Below are 26,876 nucleotides of genomic sequence, written 5' to 3' on the forward strand. Positions count from 1 at the left end.
CCTCCACACAGCGTGCACTACTACTCCCTCCACACACAGCATGCACTACTACCTCCTCCACACACAGCGTGCACTACTACCTCCTCCACACACAGCGTGCACTACTACCTCCTCCACACACAGCGTGCACTATTACTTCCTCCACACACGGCGTGCACTACTACCTCCTCCACACACAGCGTGCACTACTACCTCCTCCACACACAGCGTGCACTACTACCTCCTCCACACACAGCGTGCACTACTACCTCCTCCACACACGGCGTGCACTACTACCGCCTCCACACAGCGTGCACTACTACTCCCTCCACACACAGCGTGCACTACTACCTCCTCCACACACAGCGTGCACTACTACCTCCTCCACACGGCGTGCACTACTACCTCCTCCACACACAGCGTGCACTACTACCTCCTCCACACACGGCGTGCAATACTACCTCCTCCACACACGGCGTGCACTACTACCTCCTCCACACACAGCGTGCACTACTACCTCCTCCACACACAGCGTGCACTACTACCTCCTCCACACACAGCGTGCACTACTACCTCCTCCACACGGCGTGCACTACTACCTCCTCCACACACGGCGTGCACTACTACCTCCTCCACACACAGCGTGCACTACTACCTCCTCCACACGGCGTGCAATACTACCTCCTCCACACACAGCGTGCACTACTACCTCCTCCACACGGCGTGCACTACTACCTCCTCCACACACAGCGTGCACTACTACCTCCTCCACACACGGCGTGCAATACTACCTCCTCCACACACGGCGTGCACTACTACCTCCTCCACACAGCGTGCACTACTACCTCCTCCACACACAGCGTGCACTACTACCTCCTCCACACGGCGTGCACTACTACCTCCTCCACACACAGCGTGCACTACTACCTCCTCCACACACGGCGTGCAATACTACCTCCTCCACACACGGCGTGCACTACTACCTCCTCCACACGGCGTGCACTACTACCTCCTCCACACACAGCGTGCACTACTACCTCCTCCACACACGGCGTGCAATACTACCTCCTCCACACACGGCGTGCACTACTACCTCCTCCACACACGGCGTGCACTACTACCGCCTCCACACAGCGTGCACTACTACTCCCTCCACACACAGCATGCACTACTACTCCCTCCACACACAGCGTGCACTACTACCTCCTCCACACACAGCATGCACTACTACTCCCTCCACACACAGCATGCACTACTACCTCCTCCACACACAGCGTGCACTACTACCTCCTCCACACACAGCGTGCACTACTACCTCCTCCACACGGCGTGCACTACTACCTCCTCCACACACAGCGTGCACTACTACCTCCTCCACACACAGCGTGCACTACTACCTCCTCCACACACAGCGTGCACTACTACCTCCTCCACACGGCGTGCACTACTACCTCCTCCACACACAGCGTGCACTACTACCTCCTCCACACGGCGTGCACTACTACCTCCTCCACACGGCGTGCACTACTACCTCCTCCACACACGGCGTGCACTACTACCGCCTCCACACAGCGTGCACTACTACTCCCTCCACACACAGCATGCACTACTACCTCCTCCACACACAGCGTGCACTACTACCTCCTCCACACACAGCGTGCACTACTACCTCCTCCACACACAGCGTGCACTATTACTTCCTCCACACACGGCGTGCACTACTACCTCCTCCACACACAGCGTGCACTACTACCTCCTCCACACACAGCGTGCACTACTACCTCCTCCACACACAGCGTGCACTACTACCTCCTCCACACACGGCGTGCACTACTACCGCCTCCACACAGCGTGCACTACTACTCCCTCCACACACAGCGTGCACTACTACCTCCTCCACACACAGCGTGCACTACTACCTCCTCTACACACAGCGTGCACTACTACCTCCTCCACACACGGCGTGCACTACTACCTCCTCCACACACAGCATGCACTACTACCTCCTCCACACACAGCGTGCACTACTACCTCCTCCACACACAGCGTGCACTACTACCTCCTCCACACACGGCGTGCACTACTACCTCCTCCACACACGGCATGCACTACTACCTCCTCCACACACGGCATGCACTACTACCTCCTCCACACACGGCGTGCACTACTACCTCCTCCACACAGCGTGCACTACTACCTCCTCCACACACAGCGTGCACTACTACATGCTCCACACACAGCGTGCACTACTACCTCCTCCACACACAGCGTGCACTACTATCTCCTCCACACACAGCGTGCACTACTACCTCCTCCACACACAGCGTGCACTACTACCTCCTCCACACACAGCGTGCACTACTACATTTTCCACTGGCTAGTATGAACTTCGCAACAAACTTTGGTTCAGGACCCGGACATCAGGCCGAACTTTGACTCAAACACAAACCCCTCCTGCTGTGTTGGCGACTTCCTCCTCCTCTGCTTCATCCAGTTCACCTTACCCCCCCCCCTTTTCTCCCTCCCCCCCCCCCCCTCTCCCCGTCTCATGGGATCTCTAGAGCTTGTCTAAAACAATATTGTAATTTGCTTTAAATTTCTCTATTTCTAAGTTCTTTGCACGGCCATTGTCCTGTTATAGATGAGAAGACCTGGTGTTTCCCTTTGTGCCTGCTATGGCGGTGAGAGAAAGTCCACTAATGGTGGAGGTCCCATGTGACATTGATGGCTCAGTGGTGGTTACAGAGGCCTATGCTCCACCCCTGGACATTACAGACCTTATTTGCATCACTCATTAGAGGGAATGAAGAGGCAGGAGGAGGAGCTTTACCAGTATCTTAAAACTTTTGGATACAGCAACCGAGACATTTCTGCTTGTCATATTAACCCTTCATGGGACCCTCCTAGTGGAGCCCCCGCCGCACCAGAGAGGAATCAGTATATAATGCGTATCCCGCTCCGTATTGGGGATGCAGCTCTGTTGTTTTGCCGTGTAGCATACAAAACCCCATCCACATGATAAACTTACTGCAGAACGTAATGAACATGATAAGTCACCAAAGAATAAAAATCTGCCCCAGAAAATTGCATGCGAATATTTGATCTAGGAAATACTTCACATTACTCACTGCCAGGAGCACCAAGGTATTACTGAGCGCTATTATGTGACAAAACTTCTCTGAATATCCCGGCACTAATGTAATTCTTCACATGTGCCCTCATAAGGGCAATTATTTACATTTTCCCCCTGTGTCTAATAATTGAAACCTAAGTGCCCTGGACAGGTCCCTGGCTAGCTGACTGACCCTATGATGAGTATCAAGCTCTCCCTCGTGTAGGCCCAGCCAACCACCGGCCCACAAAAGCTTCTCTGCTTCAGCAGTCAATCAAGCAGACCTGGATCCTGAATAGTAACACTCGTTACCGCTCTGGGTCCGTCGGTGCCAAATCCATGAAATTTGGTAAGACCTGAACTTTGCAGTCTGGGCCCACTCATCGCTAGCAAAGACTTGACACACCACCATTTTCAGAAGAATGATTAATTTGGCGCTTGTAATCTCCAGGCGGGGAGCATAGTCCTCCGAGCCATCAATGTCGCATTGGGGCAGCCACTCATTATCTCCGGACCTCCAGTGGTGGAATTAAGGATATTGCTTTATCTTTATAGCACGGATCTAGCAGGGTGGCCACTGGTGGCTATCGGAAACACTGGGCCCCTGCTCCTAAAATATGCAATGGGTATCAGGACACATTTTTGGTCTTCTCATCACTAAAACAGGAAAATGCCCTTCAAAAAATGAGCAGTTAATGTTTTTGTAGAATGTTTGCCAAATGTGCTCCATGGATTTTCCAAATAGTTTTTGTTTTTCCGCAAAGTTTTGGTTATTCTAAAAAACTTTTTTTCCCTTCTTTGGGTGGTGTTTGGTCTTTTGCCCAGACAGATACGTTTTAGTATGACCTGTGCGCCAGCTGACTGGAGGGGGACAGGGGAGAAGAGGAAGCGGAGTAGAAGGCAACCAGGCAAATGGAAGCAATGAGCGATGTCCTGGCAGATCACAGTGTGAAGAAGGGGGGAGGGCAGATCTCAGTGTGAAGAAGGGGGGAGGGCAGATCACAGTGTGAAGAAGGGGGGAGGGCAGATCATAGTGTAAAGAAGGGGGAGGGCAGATCATAGTGTAAAGAAGGGGGAGGGCAGATCACAGTGTGAAGAAGGGGGGAGGGCAGATCACAGTGAGAAGAAGGGGGAGGGCAGATCATAGTGTGAAGAAGGGGGAGGGCAGATCACAGTGTGAAGAAGGGGGAGGGCAGATCACAGTGTGAAGAAGGGGGAGGGCAGATCACAGTGTGAAGAAGGGGGGAGGACAGATCACAGTGTGAAGAAGGGGGGAGGACAGATCATAGTGTGAAGAAGGGGGAGGGCAGATCACAGTGTGAAGAAGGGGGAGGACAGATCATAGTGTGAAGAAGGGGGAGGACAGATCATAGTGTGAAGAAGGGGGAGGGCAGATCATAGTGTGAAGAAGGGGGAGGGCAGATCATAGTGTGAAGAAGGGGGAGGGCAGATCATAGTGTGAAGAAGGGGGAGGGCAGATCATAGTGTGAAGAAGGGGGGAGGGCAGATCACAGTGTGAAGAAGGGGGGAGGGCAGATCTCAGTGAGAAGAAGGGGGGAGGGCAGATCACAGTGTGAAGAAGGGGGAGGGCAGATCACAGTGTGAAGAAGGGGGGAGGGCAGATCACAGTGTGAAGAAGGGGGGAGGGCAGATCATAGTTTGAAGAAGGGGGAGGGCAGATCATAGTGTGAAGAAGGGGGAGGGCAGATCATAGTGTGAAGAAGGGGGAGGACAGATCATAGTGTAAAGAAGGGGGAGGGCAGATCATAGTGTGAAGAAGGGGGAGGGCAGATCATAGTGTGAAGAAGGGGGTGGGCAGATCATAGTGTAAAGAAGGGGGAGGACAGATCATAGTGTAAAGAAGGGGGAGGGCAGATCATAGTGTAAAGAAGGGGGAGGGCAGATCATAGTGTAAAGGAGGGGGAGGGCAGATCACAGTGTGAAGAAGGGGGAGGACAGATCACAGTGTGAAGAAGGGGGGGCAGATCACAGTGTGAAGAAGGGGGAGGGCAGATCATAGTGTAAAGAAGGGGGAGGACAGATCATAGTGTGAAGAAGGGGGAGGACAGATCATAGTGTGAAGAAGGGGGAGGGCAGATCATAGTGTAAAGAAGGGGGAGGACAGATCATAGTGTAAAGAAGGGGGAGGGCAGATCACAGTGTGAAGAAGGGGGAGGGCAGATCACAGTGTGAAGAAGGGGGAGGGCAGATCACAGTGTGAAGAAGGGGGAGGACAGATCACAGTGTGAAGAAGGGGGAGGGCAGATCACAGTGTGAAGAAGGGGGAGGGCAGATCACAGTGTGAAGAAGGGGGGAGGACAGATCACAGTGTGAAGAAGGGGGAGGGCAGATCACAGTGTGAAGAAGGGGGAGGGCAGATCATAGTGTAAAGGAGGGGGAGGGCAGATCACAGTGTAAAGAAGGGGGAGGACAGATCATAGTGTGAAGAAGGGGGAGGGCAGATCACAGTGTGAAGAAGGGGGAGGGCAGATCATAGTGTAAAGAAGGGGGAGGGCAGATCATAGTGTGAAGAAGGGGGAGGGCAGATCATAGTGTAAAGAAGGGGGAGGGCAGATCATAGTGTAAAGAAGGGGGAGGGCAGATCACAGTGTGAAGAAGGGGGAGGGCAGATCACAGTGTGAAGAAGGGGGAGGGCAGATCACAGTGTGAAGAAGGGGGAGGGCAGATCACAGTGTGAAGAAGGGGGAGGACAGATCACAGTGTGAAGAAGGGGGAGGGCAGATCACAGTGTGAAGAAGGGGGAGGGCAGATCACAGTGTGAAGAAGGGGGGAGGACAGATCACAGTGTGAAGAAGGGGGAGGACAGATCATAGTGTGAAGAAGGGGGAGGGCAGATCATAGTGTAAAGAAGGGGGAGGGCAGATCATAGTGTAAAGAAGGGGGAGGGCAGATCACAGTGTGAAGAAGGGGGAGGGCAGATCACAGTGTGAAGAAGGGGGAGGACAGATCACAGTGTGAAGAAGGGGGAGGACAGATCATAGTGTGAAGAAGGGGGAGGGCAGATCATAGTGTGAAGAAGGGGGAGGGCAGATCATAGTGTGAAGAAGGGGGAGGGCAGATCACAGTGTGAAGAAGGGGGAGGGCAGATCACAGTGTGAAGAAGGGGGAGGGCAGATCATAGTGTGAAGAAGGGGGAGGGCAGATCATAGTGTGAAGAAGGGGGAGGGCAGATCATAGTGTGAAGAAGGGGGAGGGCAGATCACAGTGTGAAGAAGGGGGAGGGCAGATCATAGTGAGAAGAAGGGGGGAGGGCAGATCATAGTGAGAAGAAGGGGGTAGGGCAGATCTCAGTGTGAAGAAGGGGGAGGGCAGATCATAGTGTGAAGAAGGGGGAGGACAGATCACAGTGTGAAGAAGGGGGAGGGCAGATCATAGTGTGAAGAAGGGGGAGGACAGATCATAGTGAGAAGAAGGGGGGAGGGCAGATCACAGTGTGAAGAAGGGGGAGGACAGATCATAGTGTGAAGAAGGGGGGGCAGATCATAGTGTGAAGAAGGGGGGGCAGATCATAGTGTGAAGAAGGGGGAGGGCAGATCACAGTGTGAAGAAGGGGGAGGGCAGATCATAGTGTGAAGAAGGGGGAGGGCAGATAATAGTGTGAAGAAGGGGGAGGGCAGATCATAGTGTGAAGAAGGGGGTGGGCAGATCATAGTGTGAAGAAGGGGGAGGGCAGATCATAGTGTGAAGAAGGGGGGAGGGCAGATCATAGTGTGAAGAAGGGGGAGGGCAGATCATAGTGTGAAGAAGGGGGAGGGCAGATAATAGTGTGAAGAAGGGGGAGGGCAGATCATAGTGTGAAGAAGGGGGGAGGGCAGATCACAGTGTGAAGAAGGGGGAGGACAGATCATAGTGTGAAGAAGGGGGAGGACAGATCATAGTGTGAAGAAGGGGGAGGACAGATCATAGTGTGAAGAAGGGGGAGGACAGATCATAGTGTGAAGAAGGGGGAGGACAGATCATAGTGTGAAGAAGGGGGAGGGCAGATCATAGTGTGAAGAAGGGGGAGGGCAGATCACAGTGTGAAGAAGGGGGGAGGACAGATCATAGTGTGAAGAAGGGGGAGGACAGATCATAGTGTGAAGAAGGGGGAGGACAGATCTCAGTGTGAAGAAGGGGGAGGACAGATCATAGTGAGAAGAAGGGGGAGGGCAGATCACAGTGTAAAGAAGGGGGAGGGCAGATCACAGTGTGAAGAAGGGGGAGGGCAGATCATAGTGTAAAGGAGGGGGAGGGCAGATCATAGTGTAAAGGAGGGGGAGGGCAGATCATAGTGTGAAGAAGGGGGAGGACAGATCACAGTGTGAAGAAGGGGGAGGGCAGATCATAGTGTGAAGAAGGGGGAGGGCAGATCTCAGTGTGAAGAAGGGGGAGGACAGATCATAGTGTAAAGGAGGGGGAGGGCAGATCATAGTGAGAAGAAGGGGGAGGGCAGATCATAGTGTAAAGAAGGGGGAGGGCAGATCATAGTGTGAAGAAGGGGGGAGGACAGATCACAGTGTAAAGAAGGGGGAGGGCAGATCATAGTGTGAAGAAGGGGGAGGGCAGATCTCAGTGTGAAGAAGGGGGAGGACAGATCATAGTGTAAAGGAGGGGGAGGGCAGATCATAGTGTAAAGAAGGGGGAGGGCAGATCATAGTGTGAAGAAGGGGGGAGGACAGATCACAGTGTAAAGAAGGGGGAGGGCAGATCACAGTGTAAAGAAGGGGGAGGGCAGATCACAGTGTGAAGAAGGGGGAGGACAGATCATAGTGAGAAGAAGGGGGAGGACAGATCTCAGTGTAAAGAAGGGGGAGGACAGATCATAGGGAGAAGAAGGGGGAGGACAGATCATAGTGAGAAGAAGGGGGGAGGGCAGATCATAGTGTGAAGAAGGGGGAGGGCAGATCATAGTGTAAAGAAGGGGGAGGACAGATCACAGTGTGAAGAAGGGGGAGGACAGATCATAGTGTGAAGAAGGGGGGAGGACAGATCACAGTGTAAAGAAGGGGGAGGGCAGATCACAGTGTAAAGAAGGGGGAGGGCAGATCACAGTGTGAAGAAGGGGGAGGACAGATCATAGTGAGAAGAAGGGGGAGGGCAGATCATAGTGAGAAGAAGGGGGAGGGCAGATCATAGTGTAAAGAAGGGGGAGGGCAGATCACAGTGTGAAGAAGGGGGAGGGCAGATCATAGTGTAAAGGAGGGGGAGGGCAGATCATAGTGTAAAGAAGGGGGAGGGCAGATCTCAGTGTGAAGAAGGGGGAGGGCAGATCACAGTGTGAAGAAGGGGGAGGACAGATCACAGTGTAAAGAAGGGGGAGGGCAGATCACAGTGTGAAGAAGGGGGAGGACAGATCACAGTGTGAAGAAGGGGGAGGACAGATCATAGTGTGAAGAAGGGGGAGGGCAGATCATAGTGTAAAGGAGGGGGAGGGCAGATCATAGTGTAAAGAAGGGGGAGGGCAGATCTCAGTGTGAAGAAGGGGGAGGGCAGATCACAGTGTGAAGAAGGGGGAGGACAGATCACAGTGTAAAGAAGGGGGAGGGCAGATCACAGTGTGAAGAAGGGGGAGGACAGATCACAGTGTGAAGAAGGGGGAGGACAGATCATAGTGTGAAGAAGGGGGAGGGCAGATCATAGTGTAAAGGAGGGGGAGGGCAGATCACAGTGTAAAGAAGGGGGAGGACAGATCATAGTGTGAAGAAGGGGGAGGGCAGATCATAGTGTAAAGGAGGGGGAGGGCAGATCATAGTGTAAAGAAGGGGGAGGACAGATCATAGTGTGAAGAAGGGGGAGGACAGATCATAGTGTGAAGAAGGGGGAGGGCAGATCACAGTGTGAAGAAGGGGGAGGGCAGATCACAGTGTGAAGAAGGGGGAGGGCAGATCATAGTGTAAAGAAGGGGGAGGGCAGATCACAGTGTGAAGAAGGGGGAGGACAGATCATAGTGTAAAGAAGGGGGAGGACAGATCATAGTGTAAAGAAGGGGGAGGGCAGATCATAGTGAGAAGAAGGGGGAGGGCAGATCATAGTGTAAAGAAGGGGGAGGGCAGATCACAGTGTGAAGAAGGGGGAGGACAGATCATAGTGTGAAGAAGGGGGAGGGCAGATCACAGTGTGAAGAAGGGGGAGGACAGATCATAGTGTGAAGAAGGGGGAGGGCAGATCACAGTGTAAAGAAGGGGGAGGGCAGATCATAGTGTGAAGAAGGGGGAGGGCAGATCACAGTGTGAAGAAGGGGGAGGGCAGATCATAGTGTGAAGAAGGGGGAGGGCAGATCACAGTGTGAAGAAGGGGGAGGACAGATCATAGTGTGAAGAAGGGGGAGGGCAGATCATAGTGTGAAGAAGGGGGAGGGCAGATCATAGTGTGAAGAAGGGGGAGGGCAGATCACAGTGTGAAGAAGGGGGAGGGCAGATCATAGTGAGAAGAAGGGGGGAGGGCAGATCATAGTGAGAAGAAGGGGGGAGGGCAGATCACAGTGTGAAGAAGGGGGAGGACAGATCATAGTGAGAAGAAGGGGGAGGGCAGATCATAGTGTAAAGAAGGGGGAGGGCAGATCACAGTGTGAAGAAGGGGGAGGACAGATCATAGTGTAAAGAAGGGGGAGGGCAGATCACAGTGTGAAGAAGGGGGAGGGCAGATCACAGTGTGAAGAAGGGGGAGGACAGATCATAGTGTAAAGAAGGGGGAGGGCAGATCACAGTGTAAAGAAGGGGGAGGACAGATCATAGTGTAAAGTAGGGGGAGGGCAGATCACAGTGTGAAGAAGGGGGAGGACAGATCATAGTGTAAAGAAGGGGGAGGGCAGATCTCAGTGTGAAGAAGGGGGAGGGCAGATCATAGTGTGAAGAAGGGGGAGGGCAGATCATAGTGTAAAGGAGGGGGAGGGCAGATCATAGTGTAAAGAAGGGGGAGGGCAGATCATAGTGTAAAGAAGGGGGAGGGCAGATCACAGTGTGAAGAAGGGGGAGGACAGATCATAGTGAGAAGAAGGGGGAGGGCAGATCACAGTGTGAAGAAGGGGGAGGGCAGATCTCAGTGTGAAGAAGGGGGAGGGCAGATCATAGTGTGAAGAAGGGGGAGGGCAGATCACAGTGTGAAGAAGGGGGAGGGCAGATCATAGTGAGAAGAAGGGGGAGGGCAGATCATAGTGTAAAGAAGGGGGAGGGCAGATCACAGTGTGAAGAAGGGGGAGGGCAGATCATAGTGTGAAGAAGGGGAGGGCAGATCATAGTGTAAAGAAGGGGGAGGGCAGATCACAGTGTGAAGAAGGGGGAGGACAGATCATAGTGAGAAGAAGGGGGAGGGCAGATCATAGTGTAAAGAAGGGGGAGGGCAGATCACAGTGTAAAGAAGGGGGAGGGCAGATCATAGTGTAAAGAAGGGGGAGGGCAGATCACAGTGTGCTTAATATTGAAGGGTCAGACTTCGCGAAGCCACTTCCAGTTTTTTCTTTGATGGATTTTTTGGTCAACATTTTGGATGAAAAATTAGGAAATATCTGTTTAAAGGGGATGTTCATGGTCATGGCGTGACCACAGTGGGTCCACACATTGCCCCCCATACGTTGTCTCACACAGGACCCATCTATGGACTGTTCATGCTTCTTGTAATTAACCCCTAACACCTTCTCCATGCTCCTTCATTCCTGCAGGAGGCCTCCTGGTGGGTGACATCGCGGCGATATCCCTGGGAGCAATTGCTTTGGTGCTACTAATTTGTATGATCATTTTGTGCAGCAAACTATGAAAAAAGGAGTAAAGGTAAGAGAAATGGGAGCAGTGAATATGTGAACCTGAGAAGTGAGTGAGGGACACTGAAGGATCGGTGAGGCCGATTTGTGCTGAGACCTGGTAATCTGTACGAGGACCATCCAGGTTGAGTGACTCGTGGCCTCCTCCTGCAGTCCCGGGGGTCTCAGCAGACAGGTTGAGTGACTCATGGCCTCCTCCTGCAGTCCTGGGGGTCTCAGCAGACAGGTTGAGTGACTCGTGGCCTCCTCCTGCAGTCCCGGGGGTCTCAGCAGACAGGTTGAGTGACTCACGGCCTCCTCCTGCAGTCCTGGAGATCTCAGCAGACAGGTTGAGTGACTCGTGGCCTCCTCCTGCAGTCCTGGGGGTCTCAGCAGACAGGTTGAGTGACTCGCGGCCTCCTCCTGTAGTCCCGGGGGTCTCAGCAGACAGGTTGAGTGACTCACGGCCTCCTCCTGCAGTCCTGGGGGTCTCAGCAGACAGGCTGAGTGACTCGCGGCTTCCTCCTGCAGTCCTGGGGGTCTCAGCAGACAGGTTGAGTGACTCGCGGCCTCCTCCAGCAGTCCTGGGGGTCTAGGCAGACAGGCTGAGTGACTCACGGCCTCCTCCTGCAGTCCTGGGGGTCTCAGCAGACAGGCTGAGTGACTAGCGGCTTCCTCCTGCTGTCCTGGGGGTCTCAGCAGACAGGTTGAGTGACTCGCGGCCTCCTCCTGCAGTCCTGGGGATCTCAGCAGACAGGTTGAGTGACTCGTGGCCTCCTCCTGCAGTCCCGGGGGTCTCAGCAGACAGGCCGAGTGACTCGCGGCTTCCTCCTGCAGTCCTGGGGGTCTCAGCAGACAGGTTGAGTGACTTGCGGCCTCCTCCTGCAGTCCTGGGGATCTCAGCAGACAGGTTGATTGACTCACTGCCTCCTCCTGCAGTCCTGGGGGTCTCAGCAGACAGGCTGAGTGACTCGTGGCCTCCTCCTGCAGTCCTGGGGGTCTCAGCAGACAGGTTGAGTGACTCGCGGCTTCCTCCTGCAGTCCCGGGGGTCTCAGCAGACAGGTTGAGTGACTCGTGGCCTCCTCCTGCAGTCCTGGGGGTCTCAGCAGACAGGTTGAGTGACTCGTGGCCTCCTCCTGCAGTCCCGGGGGTCTCAGCAGACAGGCTGAGTGACTCGCGGCCTCCTCCAGCAGTCCTGGGGGTCTCAGCAGACAGGTTGAGTGACTCGCGGCCTCCTCCTGCAGTCCCGGGGGTCTCAGCAGACAGGTTGAGTGACTCGTGGCCTCCTCCTGCAGTCCTTGGGGTCTCAGCAGACAGGCTGAGTGACTCACGGCCTCCTCCTGCAGTCCCGGGGGTCTCAGCAGACAGGCTGAGTGACTCGCGGCTTCCTCCTGCAGTCCTGGGGGTCTCAGCAGAAAGGTTGAGTGACTCGCGGCCTCCTCCTGCAGTCCCGGGGGTCTCAGCAGAAAGGTTGAGTGACTCGCGGCCTCCTCCTGCAGTCCCGGGGGTCTCAGCAGACAAGCTGAGTGACTCACGGCCTCCTCCTGCAGTCCTGGGGGTCTCAGCAGACAGGTTGAGTGACTCACTGCCTCCTCCTGCAGTCCTGGGGATCTCAGCAGACAGGTTGAGTGACTCGTGGCCTCCTCCTGCAGTCCCGGGGGTCTCAGCAGAAAGGTTGAGTGACTCGCGGCCTCCTCCTGCAGTCCCGGGGGTCTCAGCAGACAGGCTGAGTGACTCACGGCCTCCTCCTGCAGTCCTGGGGGTCTCAGCAGACAGGTTGAGTGACTCACTGCCTCCTCCTGCAGTCCTGGGGGTCTCAGCAGACAGGTTGAGTGACTCGTGGCCTCCTCCTGCAGTCCTGGGGGTCTCAGCAGACAGGTTGAGTGACTCGTGGCCTCCTCCTGCAGTCCTGGGGGTCTCAGCAGAAAGGTTGAGTGACTGGCGGCCTCCTCCTGCAGTCCCGGGGGTCTCAGCAGACAGGTTGAGTGACTCGCGGCCTCCTCCTGCAGTCCCGGGGGTCTCAGCAGACAGGTTGAGTGACTTGCGGCCTCCTCCTGCAGTCCCGGGGGTCTCAGCAGACAGGTTGAGTGACTCGCGGCCTCCTCCTGCAGTCCCGGGGGTCTCAGCAGAAAGGTTGAGTGACTCACGGCCTCCTCCTGCAGTCCCGGGGGTCTCAGCAGAAAGGTTGAGTGACTCACGGCCTCCTCCTGCAGTCCTGGGGTCTCAGCAGACAGGTTGAGTGACTCGTGGCCTCCTCCTGCAGTCCCGGGGGTCTCAGCAGACAGGTTGAGTGACTAGTGGCCTCCTCCTGCAGTCCTGGGGGTCTCAGCAGACAGGTTGAGTGACTCGCGGCCTCCTCCTGCAGTCCCGGGGGTCTCAGCAGACAGGTTGAGTGACTCGCGGCCTCCTCCTGCAGTCCTGGGGATCTCAGCAGACAGGTTGAGTGACTCGTGGCCTCCTCCTGCAGTCCTGGGGGTCTCAGCAGACAGGTTGAGTGACTCGCGGCCTCCTCCTGTAGTCCCGGGGGTCTCAGCAGACAGGTTGAGTGACTCGCGGCCTCCTCCTGCAGTCCTGGGGATCTCAGCAGACAGGTTGAGTGACTCACGGCCTCCTCCTGCAGTCCTGGGGTCTCAGCAGACAGGTTGAGTGACTCACGGCCTCCTCCTGCAGTCCTGGGGGTCTCAGCAGACAGGCTGAGTGACTCGCGGCTTCCTCCTGCAGTCCTGGGGGTCTCAGCAGACAGGTTGAGTGACTCGCGGCCTCCTCCAGCAGTCCTGGGGGTCTCAGCAGACAGGCTGAGTGACTCACGGCCTCCTCCTGCAGTCCTGGGGGTCTCAGCAGACAGGCTGAGTGACTCGCGGCTTCCTCCTGCAGTCCTGGGGGTCTCAGCAGACAGGTTGAGTGACTCGCGGTCTCCTCCTGCAGTCCTGGGGATCTCAGCAGACAGGTTGAGTGACTCGTGGCCTCCTCCTGCAGTCCCGGGGGTCTCAGCAGACAGGCTGAGTGACTCGCGGCTTCCTCCTGCAGTCCTGGGGGTCTCAGCAGACAGGTTGAGTGACTTGCGGCCTCCTCCTGCAGTCCTGGGGATCTCAGCAGACAGGTTGAGTGACTCGTGGCCTCCTCCTGCAGTCCCGGGGGTCTCAGCAGACAGGTTGAGTGACTCGCGGCTTCCTCCTGCAGTCCCGGGGGTCTCAGCAGACAGGTTGAGTGACTCGCGGCCTCCTCCTGCAGTCCCGGGGGTCTCAGCAGACAGGTTGAGTGACTCGTGGCCTCCTCCTGCAGTCCTGGGGGTCTCAGCAGACAGGTTGAGTGACTCACGGCCTCCTCCTGCAGTCCTGGGGGTCTCAGCAGACAGGCTGAGTGACTCGCGGCTTCCTCCTGCAGTCCTGGGGGTCTCAGCAGAAAGGTTGAGTGACTCGCGGCCTCCTCCTGCAGTCCCGGGGGTCTCAGCAGACAAGCTGAGTGACTCACGGCCTCCTCCTGCAGTCCTGGGGGTCTCAGCAGACAGGTTGAGTGACTCGTGGCCTCCTCCTGCAGTCCCGGGGGTCTCAGCAGAAAGGTTGAGTGACTCGCGGCCTCCTCCTGCAGTCCCGGGGGTCTCAGCAGACAGGCTGAGTGACTCACGGCCTCCTCCTGCAGTCCTGGGGGTCTCAGCAGACAGGTTGAGTGACTCGCGGCCTCCTCCTGCAGTCCTGGGGGTCTCAGCAGACAGGTTGAGTGACTCACTGCCTCCTCCTGCAGTCCTGGGGATCTCAGCAGACAGGTTGAGTGACTCGTGGCCTCCTCCTGCAGTCCTGGGGGTCTCAGCAGACAGGTTGAGTGACTCGCGGCCTCCTCCTGCAGTCCTGGGGGTCTCAGCAGACAGGTTGAGTGACTTGCGGCCTCCTCCTGCAGTCCCGGGGGTCTCAGCAGACAGGTTGAGTGACTCGCGGCCTCCTCCTGCAGTCCTGGGGGTCTCAGCAGACAGGTTGAGTGACTCACTGCCTCCTCCTGCAGTCCTGGGGATCTCAGCAGACAGGTTGAGTGACTCGTGGCCTCCTCCTGCAGTCCTGGGGGTCTCAGCAGACAGGTTGAGTGACTCGTGGCCTCCTCCTGCAGTCCTGGGGGTCTCAGCAGAAAGGTTGAGTGACTGGCGGCCTCCTCCTGCAGTCCCGGGGGTCTCAGCAGACAGGTTGAGTGACTCGCGGCCTCCTCCTGCAGTCCCGGGGGTCTCAGCAGACAGGTTGAGTGACTCGCGGCCTCCTCCTGCAGTCCCGGGGGTCTCAGCAGACAGGTTGAGTGACTCGCGGCCTCCTCCTGCAGTCCCGGGGGTCTCAGCAGAAAGGTTGAGTGACTCACGGCCTCCTCCTGCAGTCCCGGGGGTCTCAGCAGAAAGGTTGAGTGACTCACGGCCTCCTCCTGCAGTCCTGGGGGTCTCAGCAGACAGGTTGAGTGACTCGTGGCCTCCTCCTGCAGTCCCGGGGGTCTCAGCAGACAGGTTAAGTGACTAGTGGCCTCCTCCTGCAGTCCTGGGGGTCTCAGCAGACAGGTTGAGTGACTCGCGGCCTCCTCCTGCAGTCCCGGGGGTCTCAGCAGACAGGTTGAGTGACTCGCGGCCTCCTCCTGCAGTCCCGGGGGTCTCAGCAATGCTTTCTGGGCTTCCTGAGACTGCAGAAGGAGTGCGGACGTGTGGACAGGTTGAGTGACTCGCGGCCTGTGAGCGCGGAGGTGTGGACACGGCTGGATTATCATTGGAGCTTCATCCTATTCAAGGAGGACCCTGAAGCTTCGAGGATGATCTGAATTTCCCTCCTTCTTTCAACAGAATTGCTGTCCTCAAGACAAGTCGATAAGAGTGAGAGCTGTGACAGAGCAGGAGAATTATGTTGCTGATTAAATTGCTGTGTCAGCACTTTGCTATATATTTATATTTTTTTTTTTGTTTTTTTGGCTGTAGTTTGGCCTCGAAAACTTTCACCATCAATGATCTTGAGAGACCTCACAGATCTCTGTAAAACCAGGAGATGGACCGGACCGGCACCAGAACAGGAAGTTGTACAATTTTCAGTGTTTTTCTGTATTGTAAATAAAGATGTCTTTTTTATTTGATTATATAATAATGAACGTCATAATCTATGGAGCCGAAACATGGAGAGAAAAACTGGAAATAAAATACACGGATAACGGAGATAAAATAATTCTAAATCTGAAATATTAATACAATAAGATCCAGAAATATCCAACATCTATTGGTCTTTTGGGAAATGATATCATTATATACAGATACAAATAGTAATGATGAATGGATATAGATATACAGATACACCTCTGACTATTTTTGATGTAGCTTCTTAATAAAATTTTTGGCTCTTATGGAGGATTCAATTCGCTGAGTTTTTACTTTTTTTGTAACAAGGAGCCAAAAGGAAAAAAAAAACTAAAAATGCTCCAAAACTTATTGGGGCAGATTTACTTACCGGACTCATTCGTGATCCAGCGGCGCGTTCTCTGCGGTGGATTCGGGTCCAGCCGGGATTCACTAAGGTAGTTCCTCCGATGTCCACCAGGTGGCGCTGCTGCGCTGAAGTCCCTCGGAGTGCACTGAAGTTCACCGAGCCAGGTCTGGTGCAGGTAAGCGCGTGTCAAGTGACACTTTTTTTTTTTAAATGCGGAGGTTTCTCCAAATCCGTCGGGTTTTCGTTCGGCCACGCCCCCTGATTTCCGCTGCGTGCACGCCGGTGCGCCACAATCCGATCGCGTGCGCCAAAATGCTTGGGCAATTCAGGGAAAATTGGCGCAAAACTGAAAAAATTCGGGTAACACGTCGGGAAAACACGATTCGGGCCCTTAGTAAATGACCCCCATTGTCTGACAGAAGTTAAATGATCTAAGTTTTTTAAGTGGTTTGATGGGTGATAAAAAAATGTCTCATCTTTAATATTGTTATATGAGATTTTATGTATAATGTATATATATCCATCTGATGAAGGAAGTCGCTCACCTGAAATGTGGAATCGAAGAAACGAGACGTTTTTATTTAACCCCTTAAGGACTTGGCCTTTTTTAGTTTTTTCACTTCCATTTTTTCACTCACCAACTTCAAAAATCTATAACTTTTTTATTTTTCCACATAAAGAGCTGTGTTATGGCTTATTTTCTGCGTAACAAATTGCACTTCATAGTGACGGTATTTAATATTCCATGGCGTGTACTGGGAAGCGGGAAAAAAATTCCAAATGCAGTGAAAATGGTGAAAAACCACATTTGTGACGTTTTCTTGTGGGCTTGGATTTTACAGCTTTCACTCTGCGTCCCAAATGACATGTCTACTTTATTCTTTGGGTCGGTACGATCACGTGGATACCAAATTTGTATAGGTTTTATAATGTTTTCATACATTTAAAAAAATTAAAACCTCCTGTACAAAATATTTTTTTTTTATTTTGCCATCTTCTGGGGCCAATAACTTTTTCATACTTTGGTGTACGGAGCTGTGGATAGTGTAATTTTTTGCGAATTTTGATGGCGTTTTCATTACTATAATTTTTGGGACTGTGCGACCTTTTGATCACTTTTTATTAATTTTTTTATATTTTTCAAAATGGCAAAAAAATGCCATTTTCGACTTTTGACGCTATTTTCCGTTACGGGGTTAAATGTAGTGAAAAAACATTATCATATTTTGATAGATTGGGCATTTTCGGACGCGGAGATACCTAATATGTTTATGATTTTTACTGTTTATTTATTTTTATATCAGTTCTAGGGAATTTTTAGGTTTTTTTATTATAATTTTTTTTTTTTTAACTTTTTTTTATTTTTACTTTTACTATTTTTCAGACTCCCTAGGGTACTCTAACCCTAGGTAGTCTGATCGATCCTATCATATACTGCCATGCTACAGTATGGCAGTATATGTGGATTTTACTCCCCATGCATTACAATGTGCAACTAGCAAAACGAAGTAGCCTCTGGTATTCGGAACACCCGAGGTTACCATGGCGACGGATCGCCGCTCCCTGTGACGTCATCGGGGAGCAGCGATCCACAACAAGATGGCGGCGCCCATGCGGCGCCATCTCTTTGAAGCCGCCGGCAGCATTGCCGGCGGCGATCGAGGTGAGAACACCCGCGATCGGTGCTAGCACCGATTGCGGGTGTTACCGGTAAGCCTTTGCTGCAATATGCAGCAAAGACTTACCGGCTATGGAGAGGGCTCGGCCCGCGAGCCCTCTCCATGCACCGGGACCCGGCGCGCGCCGTACTAGTACGCCGCGCGTCGGGAAGGGGTTAAGTGTCGCCTCCTATTCCAAACACTGAAAACTGTATAACTCCCAGATCTGGCGCCGGTCCGTTTCTACTCGGATCTCAGGGAATCCCGTTGCACTGAAAGTAAAGGTCCGGCCCGGGGGGAGGGCGCAGGACGAGCTATTCAGTAGATTACGCTGAGTGTAAGTGTTGTGAGACACTGAAGGGGTTAACTGTGGATGGGCGGTATGTTTCCCCTAGGTTTTGCTATTATGCAAGGCCTTAGTGCTGAGGTTGGGTTGTCCAGCACCTTGGACACAGGTGGTGGGAGCAGCCTAATGAGCCTGCATAAAGCCGCTGAGCAGAGCTGAGAGTGTGGTCTCTCTCTGACAGGAGGCTGGAGAGCACGCAGCCTTGACCTCTGTGCCTGGAGCAGCAAAGTATTTTTGTTAGTGGTGAGTCAGAAAATCACTGTATAGTTAGCACCCTGACCGGTAGGATATTATTTTGTTTTGATGCCTGAATGTGACGGCTCTTTTATTTTGTTCCTGCTGCAATAAATGCAGGCTAGACCTGGACTGGACTGTACCTTGGTGTCCCTGCCTTGAACTGCATCACAGCACCCCGCTACCACGGTCTCTACTGGGCCAAATCTCCCACATATGGTGCTTCGGATTGCGGGCAGTTCAAAAAGACACACAACTGAAAGGCTCGCTACATCCTGCAACATTGCATGGCCTGGGTGAAAGCAGCAGGCAAATTGCAGGATAAAGCCAAGATGGAGGCCATGCTCCAGCAGCAGGAGGAGAGATCCCGCCAGCAGCAGGAAGAGTCCCAGGCTAATCGGCAGCTGCAGCAAGCCATGCTCCAGCAACAACAGGAAGAGTCCCGAGCTAATCGACAGCTGCAGCAAGCCATGTTCCAGCAGCAGGAGGAGAGGTCCCACCAGCTGCAGGCAGAGTCCCGAGCCATGTTCCAGCTAATGATGGAAAAGTTTTCTGGCATTATGGCAGCACCGTAAGCGACGGCTACTGAGGGGTCCCATACTGGTTTGCAAGGGTATCCAGTTGTCCAGCATTCCGCACGGGCTGCAGTGCAAAAGGCTTTACAAAAGATGACGGCGACCGACGACGTGGAGGCGTATCTCACTGTGTTCGAGCGAGTAGCTGAGCGAGAGGAGTTACCAGCTGAGCAGTGGGCAGATGTCCTGGCACCGTTCCTGACAGGTGAATCGCAGAAGGCTTACTACGACCTGAGTGAAACGGAGGCCCGTGAGTACCCCCAGCTAAAGGAGGAGATTCTGGCTCGTCTTGGGGTCACCATACAAGTTTGTTCCAGCCGATCTGATCCATCTTGTCCGGAAGTGGCTACAGCCAGAGGACTGCACCCCAGCACAGATGGTAGAGAGAGTGGTTCTCGACAAGTTCACCCGTTCTCTGCCCTCTCAGCTCCAGCGGTGGATTGGACAGGCCGGTCCAACCAATGCTGAGGAACTCGTGTCCCTAGTAGAGAGATATCGGGCTACAGAGGATCTTCTACTTATGTCTCCCGCACGAAGCAGTGCCAGGGTCACCAAACCATCTGGTAAGACTGCTACTGCAGAAAAGGGGAGACAGGTCAGGTTGGGAGGGGGTTCATTGGGGGGCTCGGATACACAGAAACCCAACGAGGCCCGTGACAGAGGTCACAGTCTTATCCTGTGCTGGCGATGCCATGAAATGGGCCATATTGCTGCCAACTGTCCACTGTCAGTGGAGCCAATGGACTGCAACCAGACCCGGCGAATGTCACTGTTTGCCCGGTCGGTTCTGGCAGCTGAGTCAGTCACGGATGCAGAACCCCAAGTGTGTATGGTCACAATCGGTGTCACACGGTGGAAGCCTTGCTAGACTCAGGGAGTCTGGTCACCCTGGTGCGGGGAACTTTGGTTGATCCTGGACTGTACAGTGGGCGTAAAGTGGGAGTGTTGTGTATACATGGGGACACTCGCGAATATCCCACTGCTGTCATCAACCTACATACCCCTTGTGGTACTATCACCCATAAAGTGGGGGTGGTGGGGACCCTGTTTCATGAGGCTATTATTGGCAGCGATTTACCGGTGTTTTGGGACCTCTGGAGACGAAGACCCACCTCAGGTGCTATTACAGATAATGGACATCGGATATGCCCGGCCTTGGCCCCTGAACCCTTCGAGGCCAATGTACCCACACCAGCAGTAGGGGTGACCCCAGGTGATGAATTCTCTCCCCTAGAGGTCCTAGCTGGTGAGGTCGAGGGTCACGAGGAGGGGGCCGACATGCCGGACCTTGAGATTTCCCGTGAAAATTTTGGGGCTGCACAGCTACAGGACCCTACCTTATTTAAAGCACGGGAGAATGTTAAAGTGATAAATGGGGTACTCCAAATACCAGGGGCTGACAAAATATACCCCCGAATGGTGATTGTTGGGGAACTGTTGTACAAGGTTGACCAGATACGGGGTGAGGAGGTTGAGCAACTTGTAGTACCCCAATCTCACCGTAGGCTGGTGCTAGATTTGGCACATAAACATGTGCTGAAAGGGGACTTAGGTGCTGAGAAGACCCGAGAGAGGATCCTGCAGAGATTTTTCTGGCCCGGGGTGTGGGAGGAGGTAAACAGGTATTATAGCTCCTGCCCTGAGTGTCAACTTACTGCCCCGGTGTCCCACTTCAGGAGTCCTCTGGTCCCGTTACCAATCATAGAGGTGCCGTTTGAACGGATTGCAATGGATTTGGTTGGCCCCATAGTCAAGTCCACAAGGGGCATCAGTACATCCTGGTTATCCTGGACTACGCTACGCGGTATCCAGAGGCAATCCCATTAAGGAACACCTCCTCCAAAAACATTGCTAGGGAGCTGTTCCAGGTATTCTCCCGTACAGGCCTCCCCAAGGAAATCTTGACTGACCAGGGAACCCCATTCATGTCTAGAGTAATGAAGGAGATGTGTAAATTACTGCAGGTTAAACAGCTCTGCACCTCTGTATATCATCCTCAGACAGATGGCCTGGTCGAGAGGTTTAACAAGACCTTGAAGGGGATGCTAAAGAGGGTGGTCAGCAAGGATGGGAAGGACTGGGATTGTTTGTTGCCTTATTTGATGTTTGCCATACGTGAGGTACCCCAGTCTTCCACAGGTTTCTCACCCTTTGAGCTGTTATATGGCCGACATAGCTAAGGAGACCTGGGAACAGGAAAGGACCCCCCACCGTAGTGTGATTGAACACGTCTCCCTTATGCAGGACATGACAAGGGCACAAGAGGCCCAGTGTAGGGTCTACAATAGATCAGCCAGACTCAGGACCTTTAACCCAGGCGACAGAGTGTTAGTTCTGGTGCCCACCGTTGAGAGTAAGTTCTTGGCTAGGCAAGGTCCATATGAGGTCATGGAGAAAGTGGGGGAGGTTAACTACAAGGTATATCAGCCGGGGAGGAGGAAACCTGAACAGATATACCACGTGAACCTCCTAAAGCCATGGAGGGAAAGAGAGTCCCTGATAGCCGTGGCAGTAGGAAAAGCGTCTGTCCCCAAGAAGGTGACACCGGAGGTAGGTGTACCCGATGCCAAGGTGCCTGAAGTACGGATCTCGGAGTCCCTCTCCAGGGCCCAGATTCAGGAAGCGACGGAGTTTGTGCTCCGTAATGTTGATGGGTTCTCTAAGTTACTGGGTCGTACTTCAGTCATCAAGCATGACATCATAACCGAACCCCACATACGGGTACACCTAAAACCTTACCGGGTCCCTGAAGCGCGCCGCCAAGCCATATCCGAAGAAGTCAGGCAGATGTTAGACCTGGGGGTTATCGAGGAGTCTAAAAGTGACTGGTCGAGTCCTATTGTGTTGATTCCCAAGCCTGATGGTTCCCTACGGTTCTGCAATGACTTTAGGAAGTTGAACGAGGTATCCAAATTCGATTCTTACCCTATGCCTAGAGTTGACGAGTTGATAGAACGACTTGGACAGGCTAGGTTCTTCTCCACCCTTGACCTGATGAAAGGTTATTGGCAGGTACCCCTCACAGATAGCTTTTGTTTCTCCGGGTGGGCTATTTCAGTATGTGGTACTCCCCTTTGGGCTACATGGGGCTCCCGCCACATTCCAGAGGTTAATGGATCTCGTGCTAAAACCTCACCGGAAATATGCCTCGGCCTACCTGGATGACATCATAGTCTATAGTAACGATTGGGAGAGTCATCTAGCCAAGGTACAAGCAGTGGTAGACTCCCTGGGGGCAGCAGGGTTGACAGCGAACCCCCATAAATGTGCACTGGGTCTGGAAGAGGCCCGTTACCTGGGGTACCGTATTGGGCGAGGTGTCATCAAACCCCAAGTAAATAAAGTGGAGGCGATCCAGCAGTGGCCACGACATATGAGCAAGAAGCAAGTGAGGGCTTTCCTAGGCATAGTGAGCTATTATCGCCGATTTATTCCTGATTTTGCGACAATAGCGGCACCCCTGACTGACCTGACCAAGGGTAGCAGGTCGGTGATGGTAAAGTGGAGTGAAGAGGCTGAGGGGGCGTTTCAGCGACTTAAGACGGTTTTGTGCGAGGGACCGGTACTGATCACCCCTAACTTCACCAAGACCTTTATTGTGCAGACTGACGCTTCTGACGTGGGCTTAGGGGCTGTCCTGTCCCAAGTAGTGGAGGGTGAGGAACATCCTGTGACATTCCTGAGCCGCAAGCTCACACCTCCTGAGAAGAACTATAGTATAGTTGAGAGGGAGTGCTTGGCGATTAAATGGGCTCTGGAATCCCTGAGGTATTACTTGATAGGGCGACAGTTTACACTAGTGACCGATCACTCTCCCCTCACCTGGATGAGTCAGGCTAAAGAGAGGAACGCCAGGGTCACAAGGTGGTTCCTAATGTTGCAGAATTTCAAGTTCACGGTAGAACATCGAGCAGGAAAGCTGCATAAGAATGCTGATGCCCTGTCTCGTACCCACTGTCTGATGGCCAAAAGTGTTCGCCCCCACAGGGTCAAACAGAGGGGGAGGGTATGTGAGACACTGAAGGGGTTAACTGTGGATGGGCGGTATGTTTCCCCTAGGTTTTGCTATTATGCAAGGCCTTAGTGCTGAGGTTGGGTTGTCCAGCACCTTGGACACAGGTGGTGGGAGCAGCCCAGTCAGCCTGCATAAAGCCGCTGAGTGTGGTCTCTCTCTGACAGGAGGCTGGAGAGCACGCAGCCTTGACCTCTGTGCCTGGAGCAGCAAAGTATTTTTGTTAGTGGTGAGTCAGAGAACCATTGTATAGTTAGCGCCCCGACGGGTAGGATATTATTTTGTTTTGTTGCCTGAATGTGAAGGCTGTTTTATTTTGTTCCTGCTGCAATAAACGCAGGCGAGACCTGGACTGGACTGTACCTTGGTGTCCCTGCCTTGAACTGCATCACAGCACCCCGCTACCACGGTCTCTACTGGGCCAAATCTCCCACAGTGTGTACAGAGGAGCCGCTGCTCTCACACTTCTCCCACATAAGTCACGTACCTGAGTCTGCACTCCATCATCAGCTCGGGACAGCCCGGACTTCACAGATACTTAGTGTTAGGCCCAAAAAGCCCTAAAGCAAACATTTCTATGATCAAGGACAGAAATCATTTTCCCACATTTTGGCTCTCGTGTTTTGTCAGAGGAGCCACCACCCAATTCTCTAAGTGGTTGGATGAATATCCTGATGTACTATAGCAGGTGATAATACAGCGGGAACTCCAGGGGGTTGTGCTGCCAAAGTAGGAAAATAGAAGAAAAATACAACTTTCCTTTACATTACCCAAATTATAATATAATTGTGTGATTTATTTACCATGCACCCTGACAGACTCCTCTGTGTAGTCCCAGGGGTTAGGCTTTGCTTTGGATGCACCTTTATAGTCCTGTACAGCTCCTCCCCCATTGATGGCAGCAGACCAGGCTGTGATCTCTGTGAAGGAGCAGGAGGGAGGAGCTGTACAGGAGCACAAAGGTGGGGGCTGAGAGCTGAGGAGTCTGCAGCACGTCTGCGATATGATTATGGGGACCAGACTTGAATACTTTTTGTTTCAATAAATTTCCAAATAAAACCCTAACGTGGGGAAAAATCAATAATTTTTGCATCGCCGCTTCCCAAGTGGCAGAACATTTTTATGTTTTTGGCTACGGATCTGGTTGATGGCTTGTTTTTTGCTGGACATGTTGTACATGGCTCCTGTATCATTCTGGGGTATATATGTTATTGGAGGCAATAAACCATCGCACTGCCCCAGTCATCTCATTAAGGGTCTGTTGATCTGTGTTATGCTGGCCTGATGAAGGGGCCTGAGGTGTCCCAGAAGCTTGTAACGTCTTCTATGTCAGTGGCCATCATAAGACGACACAACCTCCAACATATTTCTTGTAAGAGAATAATGGGGGACATGGGCCTCATCCTCCGCGGTTTGTTAGACAAGACATGTAAACGCTGAAATTCTAGCATTTTTATAGGTTTTCTGAAAGTAAGATTAACACGGGGCGGGAGGGGGCAGGTTCTTACCTTCTGTCCTTTTCCAGCAGAGATTTATGTAAATCCAGCGAGTCAGGATATGGCGGAAATCTACACCAAGTCTGACCTGATGTCTCTCTGTGACTCTTCCAGTCTCTGTATCTCTGGTACAACCTGCTGATGTCTCTCTGTGACTCTTCCAGTCTCTGTATCTCTGGTACAACCTGCTGATGTCTCTGTGACTCTTCCAGTCTCTGTATCTCTGGTACAACCTGCTGATGTCTCTCTGTGACTCTTCCAGTCTCTGTATCTCTGGTACAACCTGCTGATGTCTCTCGTTGACTCTTCCAGTCTCTGTATCTCTTGTACAACCTGCTGATGTCTCTCTGTGACTCTTCCAGTCTCTGTATCTCTGGTACAACCTGCTGATGTCTCTGTGTGATTCTTCCAGTCTCTGTATCTCTGGTACAACCTGCTGATGTCTCTGTGTGATTCTTCCAGTCTCTGTATCTCTGGTACAACCTGCTGATGTCTCTCTGTGACTCTTCCAGTCTCTGTATCTCTGGTACAACCTGCTGATGTCTCTGTGACTCTTCCTGTCTCTGTATCTCTTGTACAACCTGCTGATGTCTCTCGTTGACTCTTCGAGTCTCTGTATCTCTGGTACAACCTGCTGATGTCTCTCTGTGACTCTTCCAGTCTCTGTATCTCTGGTACAACCTGCTGATGTCTCTCTGTGACTCTTCCAGTCTCTGTATCTCTGGTACAACCTGCTGATGTCTCTCGTTGACTCTTCGAGTCTCTGTATCTCTGGTACAACCTGCTGATGTCTCTCTGTGACTCTTCCAGTCTCTGTATCTCTGGTACAACCTGCTGATGTCTCTGTGACTCTTCCAGTCTCTGTATCTCTGGTGCAACCTGCTGATGTCTCTCTGTGACTCTTCCAGTCTCTGTATCTCTGGTACAACCTGATGATGTCTCTCTGTGACTCTTCCAGTCTCTGTATCTCTGGTACAACCTGCTGATGTCTCTCTGTGACTCTTCCAGTCTCTGTATCTCTGGTACAACCTGCTGATGTCTCTGTGACTCTTCCAGTCTCTGTATCTCTGGTACAACTAATTTCCTCCTTTCTTCCAGGTTCTTCCTCTGAAGCTTCTGAGATCCTGTGATGATGGAGACAGAAGAAGCTGCTGCACGTGTCCAGTGATGAGATCCCGACCCCATGTACCGTGCCCTCTGTATACATAGGGTCTCTCTGTATTATACTCTAGTAGTGTCATGGAATATAATACACTGTAGCCTCCGCACCACACAGCGGGAAGGTCTCATTGTTCCGGCTCATAGACTAATTCTTGGCTCTTAAAGGGGTTTTCCAGTCTAAAGAAATCTACATAACAATGTATAAGGGGTGTAACTGCCTGATACGTGGGAGGTGAGATGGTCTGCAGGGGCCCATCACTCCGGAGTCTATACGAGCAGCGCTGGGAATGCTGGGACACTCTCACATGTTTATTAACCAGTTGTTCTCCATTTGCCTCGTAATAAGGAAATCTTCTTCTGATTGTACAGAAATAAATCTATTTAACAACGTTCCGGAAAGTTCTGCCCATTTCTTGGTAACTGTCTTTATCAGATTCTCTTTGTGTGTGAAGTTATGGAAAGTTATAGAGATAAGATCTCATGACAGGGACTGTGATCCTGTATATATGTTACCAGAACCAAGCTGCTGTATACTGTAGATATGGTACCAGAACCAAGCTGCTGTATACTATGGATATGGTACCAGAACCAAGCTGCTATATACTGTACATATGGTACCAGAACCAAGCTGCTGTATACTGTAGATATGGTACCAGAACCAAGCTGCCACATACTCTACATATGGTACCAGAACTAAGCTGCTATATACACTCACCGGCCACTTTATTAGGTACACCTGTCCAACTGCTCGTTAACACTTAATTTCTAATCAGCCAATCACATGGCGGCAGTGCATTTAGGCATGTAGACATGGTCAAGACAATCTCCTGCAGTTCTCCCGAGCATCAGTATGGGGAAGAAAGGTGATTTGTGGCCTGTGAACGTGGCATGGTTGTTGGTGCCAGAAGGGCTGGTCTGAGTATTTCAGAAACTGCTGATCTACTTGGATTTTCACGCACAACCATCTCTAGGGTTTACAGAGAATGGTCCGAAAAAGAAAAAACATCCAGTGAGCGGCAGTTCTGTGGGCGGAAATGCCTTGTTGATGCCAGAGGTCAGAGGAGAATGGGCAGACTGGTTCGAGCTGATAGAAAGGCAACAGTGACTCAAATCGCCACCCGTTACAACCAAG

The 26,876-nt window shown here is 52.6% G+C and overlaps 1 long non-coding RNA gene across 1 annotated transcript; it reads left to right on the top strand.

The window, feature by feature from the left end:
- The first annotated feature begins 10,746 nt into the window (after nucleotides 1-10,746).
- On the top strand, nucleotides 10,747-26,137 carry LOC140108459 (uncharacterized). The gene is made up of 2 exons (XR_011851080.1): nucleotides 10,747-10,857; nucleotides 25,682-26,137. It is a non-coding gene; the product is annotated as an uncharacterized lncRNA (long non-coding RNA).
- Nucleotides 26,138-26,876: the final 739 nt, after the last annotated feature.

This window comes from Engystomops pustulosus, unplaced genomic scaffold (assembly GCF_040894005.1).
Source record: "Engystomops pustulosus unplaced genomic scaffold, aEngPut4.maternal MAT_SCAFFOLD_132, whole genome shotgun sequence".
Classification (NCBI taxonomy): domain Eukaryota; kingdom Metazoa; phylum Chordata; class Amphibia; order Anura; family Leptodactylidae; genus Engystomops; species Engystomops pustulosus.